This window comes from Rattus norvegicus, chromosome 2, assembly GCF_036323735.1.
Source record: "Rattus norvegicus strain BN/NHsdMcwi chromosome 2, GRCr8, whole genome shotgun sequence".
Taxonomy (NCBI): Eukaryota; Metazoa; Chordata; class Mammalia; order Rodentia; family Muridae; genus Rattus; species Rattus norvegicus.
The window spans coordinates 15,731,525-15,747,281 of record NC_086020.1 but is presented as its reverse complement, the minus strand read 5'-3'; the positions used below and the strand labels follow the sequence as shown (position 1 = coordinate 15,747,281).

Below are 15,757 nucleotides of genomic sequence, written 5' to 3'. Positions count from 1 at the left end.
TGAGCATCCACCTCTGTATTTGTCATGCTCTGGCAGAGCCTCTCAGGAGACAGCTATATCAGGCTCCTGTCAGCATGCGCTTCTTGGCATCAGCAATATTGTCTGGCTTTAGTGGCTGTATGTATATAGGCTGGATCCCCAGGTGGGGCAGGCTCTGAAAGGCCATTCTTTCAGAATGGAAACGCATAACTGAGAATATGGCCTGTCATAAAAACCTTTGCTTTCTCAGGAGCACTGGCTGCCTAAACTCTCTTTTCCTGGCTGACACTGGGACTTGACTTGGTCATTTAAGAACCACGTTATGTGTCCTGCCCTCTACCAAAGAGGGTTATATATAGAAAGAGTTGAGCACTGCATCACACAAGCTCTGAGTTCACTTTGGATATAACCTGTAGTCCATGGTTGAGTGTATGGGATTTCTAATTCCACTTGGCATTTTAATTTGCTCATGAGACTGATTTTCTCATGGCCGGAGTTGTCACCTTTCACCTCTGTACCTCTAGAGCCCAGAAGTCACTCTCCACTGTCTTCTGTCAGCACTGACTCACTAAAAAGTTCATAGTTGGTGTTCATGAGTAAGTAGTGCTGGAGAATACAATGTAGGAACAGAGCCCAAAATACTGTTTATTTGTTTCTGTAACTTTCAGAATGGAGAGAGTTGCATGCCTAAGTTTAAACTCCATATTTATCATTTAACTAGGAAATCTTAATCCAGTCTTTACATAAAAACCACCCAAGCAGCTTAAAAAAAACACAGTGCCCAGATGGCAGCTCAACTTAATCCAAATCTGGAGGTGGGATCTGGGTATCTTGTTTTTGAAAAGCTTCTCATCTAGTCAGGATTGAGACCTTATTGCCTCAACTAATTATACAAAGACAACTTAATGCTCTACCCTTCTTTCTTAACATGCACCCAAGATCAACTCTGTCACACAGATTTTGAATGACTCTGTTTATGAGAAATCATTTGTTGATTTTAGTTTTCAGATGATTAAATTTTTGGAGAGCTCTTAAAAGGCAGTAACCCCTATCAGTCTTACTCTGAAACTATTACTAATAACTTTAATGTAACTATCTTTTATACAATTATCCAATAAGTATGACTGCCTCCTTAAGCTTTCATTATTATAAAATCCTTTATGATAAATTACCCTTTCCCATATATTTGAAATAAAATAAATTCTAAAAATAAGTTTAATGGTCCATGGCATCTTAAGAGTGTGTGTTATAGTTGGAAGATTCTAAAAGAGGAAGTCAAAGCATTTAGTCTGAATTATGTTAGGAAACAGAGGCAGCTACTTGCCTTAGTGGTTTTGTTGTGAGAGTGAGTGTTGACCATTACTAATGACTGACACAGAGAAGACCAAATCCCCCTGCCAGCAGGCACCAGAGTGATGGAGGGGGCTACTTAGTGCTGTAGCACATTGATCCCAGATAACATGCAACACCCACATTTTCAAAAGACATTAATAATAAAAGCATTTTTAAAATATAGAGAATCTAGATCTTTTTCCCCCTCTGTTTTCTTGGTAAGACAAACTATCACTTCTTTCTCTTCAAAACAGGAAGAAAAGCAGAGGCAAATGTAGGTATTCATGTGAGCTGTGAAAACCTAACAGGCAACCCATGACATTAAAAATATTGTAGCTATTAATTCTGAAGTCTTAAGCTTATATGCTGGGTAATTCAGAAATATCTGAGTCCCACTTGACCTCACCAGACTGTCCTCACTTCTAGTCTATACTATGGTAATACTTTTGTGATAAAAGAAACTGTTTCTTAGAGAAAAAAAAAGGTCATACTGTTTCTAACAGTAAAAAATTGTTGAAAAAGAATGCTACATTTCTACTTTCAAAGCTCCTTTACTCCACCCAGCAATACTTCGTTTAAAACTTAATGGCCACATTTGATGAATAAACAATGTATATTAATTTTAAATATAAAAACTCCCGAGGTGTCACTATGTTTCAAATCTACTACTCGTTTCGGGATTTTTGTCTTTGTTTTTGTTTTTTTAAGCTACAAAGAAACACTTAGAACGTGCATTTGAATTTGAACTTCTCAGAATTTGCACCACATTGATTCAATTAACTAATTCCTGAAATTTATTTAATATCCAGTATAGACTTTGTCTAATAACTCAAATCCTTCAATAAGTAAAAAATATTAAATTACAATAATTGTTGCAAGTGACGTTTAGGAAGGGAACAGCTCAAGAGATGAAAAGCAAAGTAGAAATGGTAGACAATGATGAAGAGCTGTGTGTCTCCACGTCAGTCAGGCTCACCCAATAACTGCAGAGTACATGTCATAGCAGTAATGACATACTGCTTGTAAAAAGAGGTCTGTCAAACGGTCAGTAAAAATGTTCTTCCTTCAGTTTATCAATATAGAACTCTATGTCAGACAAATATTTGTTTCTCTTCTGTTTAGAAAGATCACAAACATATGTGGCATGATTTTTTTCTGGAATTACTGAATAGTTTTTCTTAACTAGCCATGAATAGATCAGACGTAATAGATGAATCCTTCTTTCCTACCTAGCAGGTATGATGTATGTAGGATCTTGCTTAGCTCAGTATGTAAGATAATGGGCTCAGGAGACTCCATGGTTGGAGATTTATATACTGCCCTTCCTAGGTACCTTAGGTAAATAACTTTAAAAGGTTTTGGATCAGTTTCTTTACCCATAATATGATAAAGGCAGTAATATAGAAGAATGCATTAAGTTTTGGAGAATAAATAGAGCAATGAACTTACAGAGTTTTAAGATCTTAGCACAGTACTTAAGAGTAAGTTCTCCAAAACCATTAGCTACCGTATTTACTACCAACAACAACTGCAATCTATGGTTCCTGTAAATTAACAATGCCAACTGCTGACACAGCCTGAACGTTACAGGACTTATTAGATGACGTTGGCTAGTGACAGGGAAAAAGTAGAGTCAGAATTCCTAAGTCAGAGTTGAAAGTATCAATTACATTTATAGATCAGTCTTACTTCAGACAACCAAGCCAACAAGTACTGAAAACCAACTGGGCAGCATATGTCAGTGCAGGTGGAAAAAGAATACAACCGTCTTAGAATTCTGTAAAGGAAGCTTAGGGGAGCTCTTTCTGGTCACTGCTGTCCAGCCTTTTATTCCAACAGCAAGAGTCTTTGATGTGTTTGTGCATCGAGAGAGTGAAGGCTTTCTTATTCTATGAATAATACATATTATGGGGACAGTTTTACAAAATGATCTATCTTTGCTCTAAAAAGACACATGACTAAGCAAATGCAAATAGAGTATCACATCCTAACCACAAAGAAAGGTGTCCTTACATGTGCTGGCAGGACCATCTTCCCACCCTTGTTAAACAGCTGAATACCCGTCCTTGTTGGAATTTGAAACAAACTCACAAAACTCTAAGTGTTTTTAAGATGAAATATTTCTGAAGCTCATCTCAGTAACCCAAAAGTAATTTACATGGGAAAGTATACTTGCTTTAGTTTTTGAAAAATCAAGTTAGATTGAAAATCGGCTTACTTCTTTAGAAGGAAGGCATTAATTTTTTAAAGGCTTATTTATTTATTTATTTATTTATTTATTTATTTTTGGAGAATCCAGTGTTTCACTAGGCAAAACCTATTTGTGAATATTCAACTTTGTGAATCCTGCTAAAATGAGTAAACTTCTTTCTCTATAATGACATTTAAGATTGTTTCTATGTTATGAGTTATGTATAGAAGATTTTAGGATTAACAATTCAGGATGCCTAAATTCACACATGGAGTTTTGTCTTGAAATCTTGTTTTTCATACAAGATTAACAACTGTAATTACCCTGTGTCCACATGAACCCTTCCTCAACACCAGCGGTGGTTAGCCTAAGTCTGACCCCAAACTGACAACAGTTCTCCAACGCACTTCTGACAAGTAAAGAGAAAGGACAGGAGGGTAGGGCCACCCCAAGAAATACAAGTACCTACACATTAGAATGTGAGATCATATGACATGTAAAATTATGAATACATTAAAATGTTGGAAATAAAAAGAATAAAGCCTAGAATTAATTGCTCTTTATTCTCCTCTCTCTCCTCTCCTTTCCTCCCCTCCCCTCTTCTCTCCTTTCCCTTCTTTCATCAGCAATCTTGCTATGTAACCCAGGCTGTTCTTGAACTTGATTCTTTACCTCTGAATAGCACACAAGTGTTGCTGTGCCCAGCCTTTTACGGTTCACCTTAAATATGTGTGCTACGCTCATCAAAAACATCATAAAATCTCCGATAGGCATGCATAAATCAACATTTAAATATAGAATACTAGGATTCCTTTTACTTTAAGAATTAAGAAAACGTAACAGTTGTCTGCTTTAATTCTATAGAGATAATTTAGCAATTAATTTATATGCTGTAATAGCAGTGCCAATGAGTTCCAACTGTAAGTTATTTTCTTGTTAAAATATGCAGAACTGTTTTAAAACATTATAATTTATTCTGCAAGAGTTTTCTATGGAATGGTATCAACTTTTTAATATAAGGACTTCTGACACCTGAAATGTACTTCATAAAATTTCCTGTTGAAGAAATCCAAAGCTAGGTTTTCTAAATATGTATTTTATCAACAATCACTTATATTTTCATTTCTTTATACTGTTTTGAATCTATATTTTAGGTCATGGGACCCTTAAACTTTGAGTAAGAAAATTTGAGTTCCCTGAGATTTAAGTTGTTATCCAAGTCAGAAATTAGTTTTAATAACTTAAAATTAGCATTCAAGTAATGTTTGAGACTTTAATTATGAAAGATACTTAATACCACAAAATCTGAAAATATGAATATGTCCAGTAACTATTTATGTATGAATATACATGCCGTATATATACATAAAACTTAAAATACTGCTATATAATTAAGTTTATTAATTTAGGGAGGTATGCACTATCTATTATTACTTCATATAAAAGCAGAAAAATTATTTCCACTGAAGACAATATGAACCTAAAATTTTTATTGAGAATAGTCAATGAGGATAAAGAAACCTTAATGAGCAGGAAATGCACTCAGGAAAAAAATTACTTATTATATTTAAAATGTGGACATATGTAAAAGAGAATGGCTCAATGTTCCTTGGAAGGTGATTGTCTCTCTGAACCATGGGAATGTATTTGATAGTTTAACTACTTTGGCATTAACATAATAATGTCTATTAGACTAAATAGTTGGCATTTATGGCCATCTCTTTATTATTCTATCAGAGAATAATTTAAACAAAGCTATGGCTTAGTAGAATAGCAGGCTCAAGTCTAGTATGAGAGTAGATTTGTATTTAATTATGCAGGAAATATCATATTTAGGAATTTGATAATTTTATCAAAACCATCTTTGGTTTATTTAAAATACTCTCATAAAAATCTGCTCTTAAATTTAACCACTAAAGACATTTTTGAACTTCTAAGATTTTATTTTTAATAAAAAGTAAATATTTAGTCAAGAATGTCTAAAATCAAGCTTTTAGTCTAGTATAAAAGTTTCTTGGAGATCTTAGGGAGGAGGAGGAAGAAAGTAGGGCAATGCATATATTCTCAGTTACTCTGTAAAAACCTGTAAAAGTGACTACAGTGGCATGTTCTGACACATTCTTTTCATAAACCGAACCCTGTCAGTGACAGCAGAACAGATTGTGTGCATCTGCTGGGAACGAGCCAGATGACAGTGGAAAAACGCACATGGATACCTTGGCACAGCAAATAAAAAATGGAGAAAAAAAAAGAGCTGGAAGAGAAAGTGCTCAACTTTAATTGAAACATTCTTTCCAGCATGATGAACATCGTCCAACCACTTCTTGTAGCCTGTCAATTTTACATGTAAGAATGCGTTTTAAAAGAATCTTTTGTAAGTCAGTGCTGTTGTGTCCTTTCTTAGCACTAAATGTTGACTCTGACAGTGGATTATTTATTAAAATTATGTCAAATGTAATAAGCACAAGTGTTGACAAAGACACCTAGTGGTTTGGTACAAGCTCACTAAACTTCAAAAGATTCTTTCAGGTTCAAGTGAAAATTTAAATATCTGAGTGAAGTTTTCAAATTGTGTATTATTCTGCCAAGTGCCAAGGAGGCCTCAATTCCAACTCTGCTAATGTGACTATTGTAAGTGGCACTTGTGTTCAATAATGCTGTAATATTTCATTTTATGCTGATCACCCACAGTATTGTTCAGACAGTTGGCTCAATAGGAAGAGAGGTCTATACATACGAACAAATGTGTTGCTATAAATCATATCTGGAAGTTCCTTTGGATGCTCTGATTACAATGAAAATTTATTCTATACAGTATACAATGCAAATTTTAAACTGGAGACAAAGTTGTTTAATAGATTAGGAGTCTGACTGAAGCAGCTGCAGTCAAAAAAAAAAATCCTGGTGATTAACAGCCATTTTCCAGTAATCATAACCCTGGAAAGGGCTACTGAGAAGGGGGAGGGGGTTGCAGATGGGAATAATTCTCTAAGCCCATATGCCTTAGAGGGCTCCATCATCTTCATGCAGACTTATTATTATTATTATTATTTTTAAATTAAAGCTTTTAGAAGCATCCCTGATTGCAGTGTTGGGAGCTGTCCATGCTGTTTTACCACAGGGAAGTCAACTCGGCAAGTATTCCTTGCGCTGAGCACTCTTTTATCTGGGCATTAAAACAAGGTTAGAAAAGAAAGCTGAAATGCAAGGTGCATGCCAGAGGGTTTATTCAAAAGCAGGAGAACTATTTCAAGCAGACAGAGCTCCCCAGGTTGCATACGCTGGGAAAGCTTTGTCGACATTACCTACTATCAAAATATGATTTTTTTTGAGAAATTAAGTGGATACAAAAACAATAAAAAGAACAAAACTAGTTTCTTGCACCAGAAATAGTCCAAGTTTTATCAAATTTTCCTGAATGTGTCTTTTATATATCAAATGCTAACGTCCTAAGTAAAATTCTGCATTTTCTATGATTTATATTTCTTCTCACATGAATGAAAAAACCTAAATTGAGTCCATTTGTTCACCGCTCAAGGTAGGCGAACTATAGTTAGAGTTAATAATTACTCAACTAAGCATAGTAAACATGTATTACTTATTTTCTAACTCTTTAAAGAAAAGTGCACTTTATTTTATGATTAAACACCTCGCACGCTAATTCAGCAGGCTCCGTAGATAGCTGTTGTAGGTAAGCATGCCTGTACACAAACACACGGATGACTACAATGCCACTCATTATTCACAAGTCATTCGATCACCACCTATAACCAAACTGTGAAATAAAAGCAAACAAGATGGGCTGATAGAGCTTTCAAAGGGGAGTACTGATTTAAATGAACGAAAGACTTTAAAAGTTCTTAGAGCCTGTTGTCACAAAGCCCTCCTAATTCCGTGCATCTCTCTCTTTACCAGAACTGAAGTCCCAATGAAATCACTCTTGTTAAACAATAATCCATCTAAAGTAAAAACTTACAGTAAATGACTTTTAAAAGTCAAGGATGCAATTATTTTTATTTCTGTGGCCCCATTTCTAATTCTGAAAGCAACATCTGATCTATGAAGGTTTTGCTTTTCTTGGAGAAAGATATATTGTATTTAGTAATCATTAAAATTGACCTAACAGCATCCAGATCTGAGATTTGACCTGATGGTGAACCAATTTTAATGGTCTAAATATATTAAAGAAAAAATTATTTATCCAAGCACTGCTAAGTGATCATCATTAGCCACAAACAAATTGTTAAAATTGAGTGGTATTACAGCAATTTAATAATTACTAGACATTCATCAGATGCCTGCATAATGCTTTTCTATGTGCTTAACCTTCAGAAAAACTTGAGTAAGTGGACCGTATCACCCCCATTTTACAGATGCTGGTCTGAGGTTTTCTGGAGGTTAGATAGCCTGTCTTTGACCACCGGTCAATAAACTGCTGGTTAGGTTTGGAACCCAGTTGGACTTGTTTCCCCCATGATCACGCTGCACAGCTTATAGGCCCACCGTGTATATAATACCATTAGCATGTATGATCAAGACATAGCAAATGCATGTGGCAATAGGTCCTTTAAACTCTTTGTGTTTGCTGAAATGATTTTCTCTTCTTTCAGATGCCATTCTCACCCTTTCATGTATTCTGATATTTTCATCTCCTCTCACCACTCCATAAACACGTGTGCACATGTGTGAACACACAGACATATACATACACACATGTGCACTATGCATCACATACAGCATAGAGTTGGACAGAAGCCATAATTTCATTCAGCTTATTCCATAAATGTACCATCTTCTGAGAGCTCATGAAGCTGTTCCTGTTGTCGTGGCTCTGCTGTCCACTGTGTTTAAAGTCTCAGCAGCTCCTTACAAAGACACTATCTGTTGTCCCTATACTTTCAAGATCAGTGCTAGGAGCCCTTTGGTGACATGATAGTAATTTATGTTGAACCACATAGATCTCTCACATGTAAGCAAATAACTTAACACTTGAAACAGCTCTAAAGTCACTGAAGTGCAGACAAAGAAAATTAGAAGTGCATGCTTTCACAATACCAAATCACTTATACTAATATATACCTATATACCAATATATCAATCAATCAATCTGTATCTATGTCTATCTATCTATCTATCTATCTATCTATCTATCTATCTATCTATCCATCATCTATCTATCATCTATCTATCTTTCTACACACACACACACATATACACATATATATATACATATACACATATATACATAAATATATATATGAAGGAAGGTCAGATGGGAGTATGAAGTAAATGTTTTTAAAAGGGAAAAAGATGAAGTCAAGAATCCTTAGGCCTGTTTCTTTTGAGTTATTGAATGAAAGAACAGAGGAGGATGGCTCCAAGAGTGCTAACTCTTACTTCATCCAGATAGAGCAACATTGCCAATCTGGACCAATAAGCCATAAGGAGCTAGTGCTGGGGACGGAGGAACTCAGGCGGGCCCTTCCTAGTCTACTCAAGTAACCGTGGAAGTTGCTTTTAGTTTGCGAAAAGGGAGAAAAACACACATGTGCAAGGAAGATGTAGGCAACAGTGTTCCCTTAACCACTAACCTAAACCAACTTCAAATGGCTGTCAATAAATCCAGTGAGCGGAGTCATGCACACACACTTTTTCAGACTGCTCGTTTGCTGCTTCCACTTAGGAAAGGTAATCCAGACGGAAAGAGGTCCGGATTCATATAGTTTGACTTATTCACAGCTAGCAAAGCAGGGAGAGAAGAGCTCCATCCTTGATCACAGAAACTTTTACTAAAAGACTGACAACCCGCTAAGTTTCCTCCCACATGGACGGAAATCACACACCTCGAAGAAGTTATTAGTTAATGAAGTTTAAAATGTCTAAAGCGCTTGACAGGGCAAACTACCTACTAGGAGCAATCCCAGGAGAATCAAGTTTAAAATGAAGAATATTTAGTATACTATTTAATTGTCAGGATAGTGTATTATCTATTTAAAATCCTCACACATGAACCTTGACAGTGGTTTGAACAATGTCTACCAGAAGTGTGGTCTAGGCGCTTACCATTTTGGACTATCCCAAGAAAACAAAGAAATCTCATTTTACATTTTAAATTAAAGCAAAATCTATGTTTCACACAATATATAATGGAATGTCTAAATTTTATTCCTGTTTATATTTACAGCATATACATCAAAGTTCAATATTTTTTCTCTCTTGCTAGATGGCTCTGGCCCACAGATGTCTCATGACATCCCCTTTTCATTTTCTAAAAGATATGTTACATTTCTGCTTTAATACTGTGTTACAAAAATGTATGTATTGGTATTGACAGATAAATAGTTGTCTCTGACATTGAAATAAAATTAAAAATAATCCAATTATCTATTTTAAAGGAACATAAAGTTATATTTACTTATTGCGGTGCTTAGTAAATGTTATTTAGGTAATTAATAATTGGTTTAGTTTGTTACTGACTAAGACTCTGGTAGAACATTGTGAAAGCAATAATTTAGTTTAAAAATAAAGGTGGAACAAATATTTATTATGTAGTAGCACTTTCTCCTGAAGGGTCCCATTTAATACATTTCCAAAGGTGAAGGCTAGTTTTAGAAAGGTGTGTTGGCAATAATCAGACCCCACCTCTCACAAATGAGTGCTCACTGCCCTGCCAGCCAGAAATTATTTTTAATAGGATTTAAAGAAAAGAAGCCCATTGGTAAAGGTTCAAAGTGTAACTAGCAATTACAAGCTACTTTTAAACATTTGTTACTTTATGTGCCCAAGAGAAGTAGCTGTTTCAGACTGCGATTCTAAGTGCAAGGATAAAAATGCAGATGTTGAAACACCAACTTACTTAACATTACTTATACATGTTTTCTCTCTTTGTACTCTATATTTTGACCTAATAATTATTAAATATGTGAATTTTTAATCAACAAAAAGTCATAGTAGCATCACATGTTGTGATGGAGCAGCTATTTCCTATAATAGGCAGAAAAAAAAAGCCCACCTTTGATGTTAATTTGCATCGCAAAACAATCCGGCCTATCGTCAATATAATGCATAAGTTTCAGTGAAAAGAAAGCATTATATTTTTTCTTTGTGCAACAACACAAAGCCCCATAGGTCAGGCCTTCATGTACTACATAGGCGGGAGGGGGCAGTCCAACTTTATAACTCACACCTATTGTTTGTTTTATTCTCAACTGCTCTATAGGAAGAAAAAAGAAACATACTGAATCCAGTTTGCAGTTTGTGCCTTAGTGATTTAAGAGGCAGAGTTTTCTAAGTTGCGCCTTTCCTTCCCCAAAGCCTCTGCTCAGGAAGGAGGCCCTCTGCTGCTCAGCCTACGCTGAAGGAGAAGGACATTGCTTAGGGCTGAAATCACTATGAGACAGGGGAGGAAGTTTATGATGTGATGCTCTGCACTGTGTCTGCTTGGCAGCCAGCAAGTTTGAGTTTTTGTAGCCCGGCTGCCTGTACCTGCCCTGAATACACAAGCATAAAAATCAGCTCTACCCCAGCAACTGTGAGGATGTTAAAAAATATTAAAAGAGTTTATTTCTCTTTCTTTATCCTGAGTGTAATTACCGCATTTTTTCTCTTTTTAAGAAAGAGCTGAAACTACAGTAACTGAAAGCTTCCCTTTTAAATTCGCCAAACCACCTTCCCACCAAGCCATTTAAGTCAAATTGTACATTTACAGACTCACCTACATGAAAGATATAACTTAAAACATCTGCTTAGACACGTATGTTTTGTTCTGATATAAAAAGTGTGGCAATTTAAAAAAATATAGGGCCATTCTAATCTTAAACTATGTGTTCTCCTGTGTGCATTCATTCATTAAAGAGATCGTTGACTGCAATTAAGTAGTCAGTCCTATAAAGCCTTCCTTGTGTGACCATGATTTCTAAAAATAAAATGGTCCGGTGAATATTTCAGCTAAATAACCACTTCTTCAAAATTACTATAAAGAGATCCCAAACCTTCAAGTTCCATAAAAATTCAACTTTCCAGAATGGCTTGTCATATACCTTATGCAGGGTCAACAATGAATTAGCATCTGAAAATGAAATTCAACTTTATTACCCTACTAGGCAGATTTCCTTATATTTATATTGTCAAATCTACTGCCTAATTTCATAAAAACTGAGCCCATTTAAGCCAAAGATGCCAATATTTGGGATTTGTGGGACAGATGTGCTCTCTTGATAGCATTTTAACTTACTGAAAAGGTGACAGATATATTTTTAAAGAGCGTGCCGTTTCTGGTTTTTTTTTTCCTTTAAGCAGTTTACATCCTCTAACAAAGAACCGTATCTAACACAGGCTAGATAAATTCAACAGGCTAGAAACACACAGTATCTGTAAACAACGTCCATACACATCTCCATATGTATCTATCTATCTATCCCAAAGTGCAGGAAGCAAACCAAGGGACTCTCAGGATGCAGTGTGGAAAGACCAGGTTCCCACTAGGGACTGCTTGCTTCCTCCAGCCACTCACATAAGGTGAGGGGACTTTATTTAAATCATCGCATAGCCATTCAGTAAGCAGGCTGAACACCACTGCTTCATTCATTTCAAATGTTCTGCTTTAAGAATTAATAAAGTCTTTCAAAGGTGTCCGTTATTAAAGAGTACCGAGTCCTGCAGATTTCCTTTGTAACAAGTTTACTGCCTTTATCTCTTGTCATGACACCGGTTTCCTGTAAAAGGCCCTCAGAAAAATGATTTTCATGTGTACCCTGAATTTTGCTTACACTGATTATATTTTAAAAATAAAACCAGTAACAGAGATCGGAGTGTTGTGATGCAATAGGAATGTATGGCAGATACATTGTAGTGCAAGCAAATGTCACTTGTTTTGCCATCGAAACCAACCGTGGGTTTATGTAACAGGTAACATAAACTCCTTTCTTAGCAGGGAAATGCCTTCTCCTTGTGCAGTGAGAGCCAGAGAGTACAGATAATATTATGTCAGATTGTCCCTTTGATATACTTATATTTTACTGTAGTATTCTTTGTCATAGACATTATTATTTTTTAACAGACAAGGAAGTAGGATCCTAGGGCTACCTGCACAGCCTCATAATGGGGCTGGAAAATGTATGTCTGAAGCGCCTTTGATTTCTATGCCTCAGTACTATATCCAACGCGAAGATGTCAAAATTATTTCAATGTACCTTATAGCTGTGAGCTCAGACACTAAAAATGTTAATTTCTTTGTTTCTTTGCTCTGTTTTGTTTTATGGTCCTTTTTTTTAGCACTGAGTATTAAGCGGCAGAAAGGAGCTGCTTTTCAGGGGAAAAAAAATCTTTCTGGTTGTCTTTGCTCCCTAACTAGAACAGATCATTACAAATCACTCTGTTTCTCATGGGCCAGTCCCTTCCACACTACAGATTTGCTTCAACTCTCCAGGGGAAGAAATGCGGCTCCTGTGGGAAAGGCCCACCCCTTCCTAGATGTTTGCTTCCTTAAACGAAAGAAACACACCCCTTACATTCTTTGAAATTTGTCCAACAGGCAAAGAATTGTAATGGTACTGCAGCACTGACTAACTTAGGACAAAATAATAGACAAATTGTGCTAATATTCTGTGTACTTTTTAGTCAGGACTCTCTCCTTCTGTCTCTCCCCCTCTCTCTCCGTCTCTCTGTCTCCGTCTCTCTGTCTCTGTCTCTCTGTCTCTGTCTCTCTGTCTCTGTCTCTCTGTCTCTCTCTCTCTCTCTGTCTCTGTCTCTCTCTCTCTCTCCGCCCCCCTCCTACCCTCCTCTCTCTGCTCCTCACCCATGCAAGTGCAACAACTAGTTAAGCTCAGGTCTAGCATATGCACTTGGGTACTCAGAATACTGTCTTAGTGAAAGTCAAGAATGTGGTGTGCACATGTGCACTGTGACAGCCCGGGAGGCCCAGAGATGTTACAAGCTTTTGAACTTGAATTTAGAACTATTAGGGGGAATATCCCCTTTCACAACTGCACTAAAGAAAAAATCATAAATTCAAATGGCAATTGTCTTAGGTAGAATTAGAGTTGCTAGAAGTCACAGATGTGCAAGCATGTCACGCGTGTCTACTATGGGCCTAAGGATAGAAATCTTGCACTAAAATTGATGTCCACTAGTGTGTACCTCATGATAGTGCCCTCTGATTGCTGAGAAATTACGTTCTAGTAAACCTCTTTCCACTACACCAGAGAGACATGTACTCCCTAATCAAGCTTTTCTTTTGCTATTTTATGAGAAACATGTGCACTTTTCCTTCCTCTTATTTTTTTTAACTTTTCAAATGCGATATTCACATAGAAATTTGCATGTGTGAAGACGCAGAGTTAACAAAAGTTGTTATCTCTTGAGGGTTTTCTTAAATGAAACGATGGGTTCTTTTACCATCTTTTTATCTGCCATGCGGTGATGAACTCAACTATCTCATTTCCAGGTCTACAAAATGGAAGACCTGCTATTTTCTCATTTGCAATAATAGAGAATACAGGGAAGGAGTGCATGAATTTCAACTGGAGCTCTACACTTACTGCATGTAGCAGAATACTCTTAAAAGTCGAAGTAAACCTACACGTGTCATAAATCCACAGATGAAACATCTCATTCACTAAAGTATCCTCCTACCTTATTATAGTAACGCACAGAAAATTAAACACATAAATATTAATTTTATGTATCACAGAAGATGTAGGCAATGAAAGTGCAATGTTTACATTTATGGATGACTCATTAGTGCTTTATTGTGGGAGACACTAGGAGGCACAGTAGGGTAAAAAAGGACTTCAATTTTAAAAGAAGCAAGAAATTACTGCGGTGTTGGACGGGTAGGAAGTTTGAGTTTTTAAAATGCTACAGGTAAAACAAAACTATTCTCTAACAAAAACTATTCTCTGCATTTTTCATAAAGAATGAAGTTTATATAACATTCATAAAATAGAGATATATATTATTCACCAGTAACACCTATCATGATATGTTTTCAATGTATTGAATCATTGCAATGTAGCTACTCATCTTGATGAAGAATATATGTGGTAACAGAACAACATGCAGAATATTGTCAATTATGTGTTTTCTTGTTCAAATTTTCAATACTATGGCGATATAGTAATTTTGGCAAATTCTACTCTGCATCGTACACAATACTTGTGAAAAAGCCTAATGCCTTTAAGCTTTATGGTAAACACTTCACACAAACAGACAAGTTGATATCTGTCCATAGAGAGTTGATGAAACTTAAAATTTAAGCCATGAAAAGGCACTACTGAGTGCCTATTAATTGAAAGAACGGAGTTTCCTCCAGTTTGAATGGCTCTCTATAATGATGAAGCAACAGGGTTGTGGCACACTTATCTAGCAATCACTTTGAATCAGAGCGTCTTGCCGTTCCTCAGTAACCAGCTTTTATCTTTAGCCTATCAGAATAACACGTGAACTGTGTAATCTGCCTTTTGTAAGGTGGACAGAGCACTGTTGCTTCAGTTTTGTGACTTGCCTCCGTAATCTGGTTTGATTTCTTAAAGGTGACAAATCCCAGTGAAGAGCCAAGCTTTACTGAACGCAGGAGCAACCATGAGTTCGTGAATTAAGGCACAGGGCTGAGAATGGTATCCCAGTCAGCTCTCCTTCCCCATGTGCTACAGACTGAGCATCGAAGATAAAGCCTTTCCTTTGGTCTAAACCATCACTATATATGGGTAAAAGGAATATGCGTGCTTTATAAGTTTAGATAGTCATTTGGGAGGCATTACTCTAAAAGCTGTTATTTAAAAAAGTTAAAAAAATAATTAGCAATCCTTCTGCAGTCCATGTTGTAAGTTTGTGACCTTTAATTATACACTAAATTTCTCCATGTTGCTTTGAATCATGTCCTGAAAACCTTGGCTCTCTGTTTAATAACTATTTTTTTGTTATATAGTACAGTTATTACTGTAAAGATTTTTTGTCTCTTTCTGAGATTTCATAGACTCAAATAAATTGCACAAAGAGTTGGGAAATAAAACCCACAAAATATACTATAATAATCAGAAGAAAGTTTTAAAAGACAATGCTTACATTTACCAAAGTGTTATTTAGCATAGTTCTCTATTAAAGACATTTAAATACAATAAATAATTGTCACTTAGTCACTGAGTAAGGTGAAGGCCAGAGAAAAACTAAAATTATTTGAAAACTATAGAATATGTTGTTCTCTTAAAGGATTCAATTTTCAGGAATCATTAGATAGTTACTTTTTTATTAGAATCA

At 36.0% G+C, this 15,757-nt stretch overlaps 1 protein-coding gene across 18 annotated transcripts in view; it reads right to left on the bottom strand.

The window, feature by feature from the left end:
• Mef2c (myocyte enhancer factor 2C) overlaps window positions 1–15,757 on the bottom strand; it is a 162,908-nt gene that overhangs the window by 124,358 nt on the left and 22,793 nt on the right.